The sequence below is a fragment of the Cyprinus carpio genome, chromosome A7 (assembly GCF_018340385.1).
Source record: "Cyprinus carpio isolate SPL01 chromosome A7, ASM1834038v1, whole genome shotgun sequence".
Classification (NCBI taxonomy): domain Eukaryota; kingdom Metazoa; phylum Chordata; class Actinopteri; order Cypriniformes; family Cyprinidae; genus Cyprinus; species Cyprinus carpio.
The window spans coordinates 44,491,758-44,497,964 of NC_056578.1; the positions used below are offsets into that span (position 1 = coordinate 44,491,758).

The following is a 6,207-nucleotide window of genomic DNA, read 5'->3' on the forward strand; positions in this document are numbered from 1 at the left end:
TCCTACACCTACCTCCAAAAAAAGGTAAAGGTCCCCACAAATCCAGTGAAACATTAAGAATTTGTGCTTTGTTTTAACTGCGTATTGGCTAAAAAATTGCCCACGTGTCCATACAAGCCAAGCTAATAGAAGCACAATTAACACATAGGAATACATTAGGCTTAAAACGGGGAAACAAGGAAGGCCCACATTTTTTCCAATTTGAGTTACACAATATATGTTTTTCTTATTATTCTTGTATCAGACATGAATTGGCTCCAGAAGAGCGGGGGGAGAGGGGGGGGGGGGGGGGGGGATGAAGTAACTAGCCTGATGGGAAAATTAGAAACAGAAGCAGAAGGTTGAGAAATTGCATAGATTAACGTCCCAAATGCGTGGGCCATTTATTATAGTGTTGTTTCACTGGTTTACTGCATTGGGGAGATCTGAAAACTTGAAAATAGTTTTTTTTCTTCCTATTGTGCATTTAACATATGCCAATCGCTAGAATTAAGCAATGATATTGGTGAAAGTGAAAGGATGTCCATAGGGAATCTGATGCCTTTGTTGTGTTACCCCACGTGCAACAACGTTTTTTGCCCTTCCTTATAAGAAACCTTAGCGAAGGTTTTTTTGCGCACCCAATGCCCAAAAAGCAATGTTAAAAAATAACTCCTGCAGTAATCTTCAAATTCCCCCCCCCTTTAGGGGGCATTTTTCGCTGACCTTGTTTGGGGACCATAAAACAATCAGGGGGTTTAAACCTGGCACCAGATTAAAATACCCAAGGGACAACTCGGTGGGAAAAACCAATTATTACTTTTTACAGTCAAAATACCAAATGCCCTTATGCCTAATGCCCTAAAGTGCTGTTTATTGTGTTAGTTCAGAAAATTAAACGCACTTCCCAAGGTTTTTTGAACGCTGTAACTGTAAAACCACACCTATCCAACAAGATGTTAAGCGCTGGAAGTAAGTGGACTATTTTTTTACCTACTTGCAGAACCCCTGGGAAAAACAAAAAAAAAAGAACTCTAGAGTGAGCCTTTCAACAGAAAATGTTACACTTAATTTTTTGCCCCATAAACCCCACTGGGGAAAAAAAGGGTAACTTTTTGACCATTGGATGTCTCCGTTAGTTTGTTTTCAGGCGTTAATTGTTTTTATTCCCACACTAAACCCAGAGGTTTATATCTGGGCGATTAATTGGGTATCTTTTACTATACAGATAATACCTTTTAGACACCTGCAGGGTGTTTTTATTTTTATTTCAGCTATTTTTTTATTCCATATATGAAACATTTCTATTTTCTCTTGCCATCCTTTTCGTTTTATGTTTGCCTCATTAATAAACATATAAATATATTGATGTATATAGTAAAAAACATAACAACAACAACAAAAAAATAAAACTTTTAAGGCAATCTTAAAGTAGTGGTACTGAAGATTTTTATTAAAATAGTTTTATCTTTGAAACGTCATTTGACATGCAGGGCAACTGAGTACTTCAGTAGTGGAGGCATTTTTTTTTGTCTGTTCTCATTGAGTCAGCGTTTTACTGTACACTATTAATAGACACAATGACCCCTCAAACAAAAGGGTCAGTTTGTATTGGTTTGCCTCCAACAAGCTTTCACGAGCCAGAACTGTGCACTCACCTGACAAAAAGAAAAAAAAAAATAGGTATCAAAAACAACAGCAGTCTTTTCAGCTAACCTGACACTGCCTAGTTTGGTGTTCTTTGTGCATCTGCATCACAGACCCTCTTTAGGTTCACCGGCAAAACCCAACTTACGCGGTAAGAGATGACTTCTCCAGCTTGGGATTGAGATGAATTTTGCATATTAAAGTTGTATTACTAACACAAAGTATGTTAGGAAAAAAGGGAGGTTTTTAGTTTTGCTATTTGCAGTGTAACCAAATCCAGCATACACAATACTGTGGGGAGTCCAGAAGTCTGGAAAATCTGGAATTGCTTTTCAGTTTTAAACCTGAAAAAACCATAAAAAACACATAAAATACCTTAAATGAATCACACTGAAAACAACTTTTCACTCAGAAATTGCTAGTAAATTTCACAGTTGCTAAGAAATAACAGTTACATGTATTGAATTACATGTGACATTTTGAAGCAGACGGAATGAGAATAAGATTCCTTGTAAAATAACAATAAACAAACAAACACCAAACAACAACAACAAAAACTTTACATTGCGAAATATTTCAGACTCTAAATAACTAAGAAATTAAAATGTTTGTGAATTGATTATGGGAACGTTTCTTGTAGGCATACAGAAACAGACTTTGGACCCCCAAAAAATAATGAGACCAGAAAATATTACCTTGGATAATGCCCGTTTTATGCAGGCTAATGTCGTTCCACAAAAAAAAAAAAAAAAAAAAAAGAAGAAGAATGAAGAAATCCATCATAAATGTCACAAGAATTGAAACTCCTATTAGTTTAATTGAATTATTCTAATTATTATCTTTATAGTAAAGGGATCAGTGGCCAATTGAAAAATGCTCATTATGGAAAGCACCAGAGGACGCATTTTGCAGCTAATGGTGATGGGCATTTTGCTGGGGTGAGGGTTCTTAATACCCATAAATTCCAAAACCTCTTTCATAGTATTGTATATGCCAAAGTACAGTTCTTATTCCATTACAGTAAAGCAAAATCCAATTTCACTGAAAAGAAAAGTCTTCCATCTCTTATCCCATTATTTTAACAAGTGCTTTTATCCCTCAGACTGGCCCAAATGGAATCTGTTTTCTTTTTGTCTACCTGGTATTATCAGGAGCAAATGAAACCAATTATCTAATTTCATTATATCCATCCATTATAGATAAGCATGAGTGCTTTCGCAGTATAATCTTGTATCTTTTTAGCAACACAGGTAAGGACGCATTCTTTGTCTGATGATGAACTGACCTCTGTTTGACCTCATAGTGCGACCGTCTCAGGATACAGGGGCATCCAGACCCCTGACTATGATGACACCTCCACGCCTGAGATCCTGAACCCTTCCTGGATGGCCACCATCCCATGACGTCTACTCCCTATCAGATGTGACAATGCCCGGTACACTACAACACCATGGCTTTGTATGGTGGCTAACTTGCAGAATGCAACTCCTGGTCCCTTGCCCTCCAGCTGCGCGCTGGCATCCGCTTTCTGGATATCCGTGTTCGGGCATGCTAAAGGCAACTTGACCATCCCCACCATGGCATCTCATATCAGTACGCTCCCTTTGGGGACGTGTTAATGGATGTGGTGGCTTTCCTAAAGAGAGTTTTCCTTCTGAAACGGTGTTGATGAGGCCTGAAAGAGGAGTTGAGCAACACGCAGAATATTTATGGTGCAGTGGTGCGCTATATTAATGAGTACGCTCACTGGGACCTGCTGTGGCACAGTCCTGAGATGCCCAGCATGGGGGAGGCACACGAGGAAAAGCTGATTGTACTGCAAAGACCTTCACCGGCCCTGACTTGGGAATACGCTACAACTCACTGGACATAGCAGATGGACTGGAAGGTAAGGGACAAATTGATGGGTTTGTGAATATGGGAGGGGACTTTTCAGCTTTTTGTTTATTTTTGTGAGCAATGTGGAGAAAATACTCCTCTCCCTTAAAATATACTTTCATACTTTTACTGATCCAAAAAATGTGATTTCCACCTTTGAAATTCATAAATGATGCTAATGGAAATGCATTTTAAACACTTTTGGAATAAAAATTGCTGACAGTTGCTTAGACCATTCTTTGTGCATTTTAGGATACTTTAATATTTTTTAATATTTAATACATTCATACATACATACATATATATATATATATATATAGAATAATTTTATAAAATTGCAGCTTGATTGGAAATGACAAATAAAATATTCTGTTCACAAGTGATATTGACCACAAATTATTTTTTCTTTAATTTGATTCACACATCATGTTCCCCATATCTCAAGTAATGTTTATAAAAAATTCCATATAACAAAAACAAATGTATCATGGTTTATATATATATATATATATATATATATATATATATATATATATATATATATATTATGTTTTTCAACATTAATGCTTAAAATCACTAATTAACAACAACAACAATAATAATAATAATGATAATAATAATAATGATAAATGTTTCTTGAGTAGCAAATCCACATATAGAAAGATTTCTGAAGGATCAATGTGACACTGAGATATTGGAGTAATGGTAGCTGAAAATGCAGCTTCATAATCACAGGAATAAATTATATTTTGATATATATTCAAATAGAAAAACAGTTACTTTGAAAATTGTAATAATATTCACCAATATTACTACTTTTTTTTACTCTATTCGTTACATCAAATAAAGGCAGCCTTAGTGGCATAAGAGTTTCATTTCAAAACCATAAAATCTTACAGATCCCAAACTATTGAACATGATACTATACATAATTTAACTATATATATATTGAAATTTATTACCTTTTTCACTATTTTTTTCTGAGTTTATCATAGTTTTTTTTTTTTTTTTTTATGTAATATTTTTTTTATGGATTTTCAAGATTAAAAGTAAGAATCTGCCATGAAGGTTAGCTTCTATGCTTCCAAGAACAGTTTTTTAATGTTTTAGTGTTTTCATGTTCATATAACCAAAAGAAGAAGAAAAAAAATCTATTACTTTTTAAAATCAACTGCTGGAAAATAAAAGTGCATATGTACCAAGCCCAGGAAAAAGGGCAATGTGGTGGGAGACAAAATATTAAATTAAATAATCTTTTCAAAGGGTTCCGGAAAACAGACATACTGAGATCCTGAAACTCTTTATATTTAGTTTCCAGAGTATAATTTAATCTGTCAACCTGTCTTTAAAAATCCATCGTGAGTTTTTTGGCTCCCCTCACCACCATTTTTGAAACTGTACTGATAAAAACTTTTTCTCGCCCCAGGTGTCCTCTCTGCAGCCGGGGGAGGAAGTGTGGAAGAGAAGAAATGGAAAAGTGTCTCCACTCATCTGGAGGCGGCTGCGGTTGGTAACAAAAACCGAATGTCTCCCCCTCACCTACAGCAGCGGTGCCAGTATCCTTGCACATCCCAATTCCCTGGCCCGGCTAATAAACCCCCGCCTGCATGGATATCTGACAGGCTATGTCGGTCAGAGGAAGCGGTTTGGTATTGTAACAATGGACTTTACTGGTGCTAAGTTAGTGCAAACTATTATAGGTTTCAATTATTGATAGACAAACGTCAGGATGTCAGGACAAATACACCCTGGAAAAACTCACCAAATACCTATTATCTCTCTTCATTAATTTGACACATATACTCATACTCTTTACTCTTAATACTCGTTTTAATAAAGCACTTTGACAAATTTCTGTTCATAACACCATGTCACATGACAATAATTTAACTTTAGGACATTTTTTTTTCCCTTCACTTTACAACAAATCCTTTAATGCATTTTCATGACACTCAAAATAGAACGTACTGTCCCCCTCTTTTTGTGTACAACACAAAGGAAAGGTGTTAACTGGCATCCATCTCAGAACAGTCTTCAGCAAGCTGAGTTAACACAAAGCAGAAGAAAAGTTTGTTCTTCGATAGTATTGCATAAGTCTCAGATGTTACAAATGGAAAATTTCTCACACTAACACTGTTAGGCTTTTTATTTTTTGTTCCACTTCAAGGCCAAGTTCAAGTTTAATTAAAAATCAAATCTGTATCTTGATTTGCTAAGAAGAAAGGGCTCATAAGAGTCATTCGCTCAAGAATCAGACTTAAACTGGTCATGCAAACACGCTGCAAAGTATTGCGGGGAAACATTTTCAGTGTTATATGATATCCTGTCCCACATCACGGAAAGAATGTGGAATGAAAAGTAGGTCATGAAAATCATTTGGTTCCAGTATTCTATTTTAAATAGCCATTCACACTAAGCATGACAACTTACGGAAGCCGTTTCCACTAGAGGAAAAAATAAATAAATATGTGAAAAAAGTCCCCCCCCCAGAAAATTGAGAGATGTAGGGCCATAATTTCAATGATCTAAGCACATGTTCTAAAGCACACTGCGCAACTGCACTTAGGGTGTGTCCGAATCAGACCTTTTAAGGACGGAAAAAATGGTTGGCGCATGGTCTTAAAAGGGTTGTCCCTATTCTCTTAGTGAGTAATGGGTTTGTTTTACATGGCGGAATTTGCAAAAAGCAAAGACTGAAAGCTT

General features: G+C 36.0%; 1 pseudogene; it reads left to right on the forward strand.

The window, feature by feature from the left end:
- Positions 1 to 2,508: 2,508 nt before the first annotated feature.
- Positions 2,509 to 5,218, forward strand: LOC122145490 (annotated as a pseudogene).
- The last annotated feature ends 989 nt before the right edge of the window (positions 5,219 to 6,207 follow it).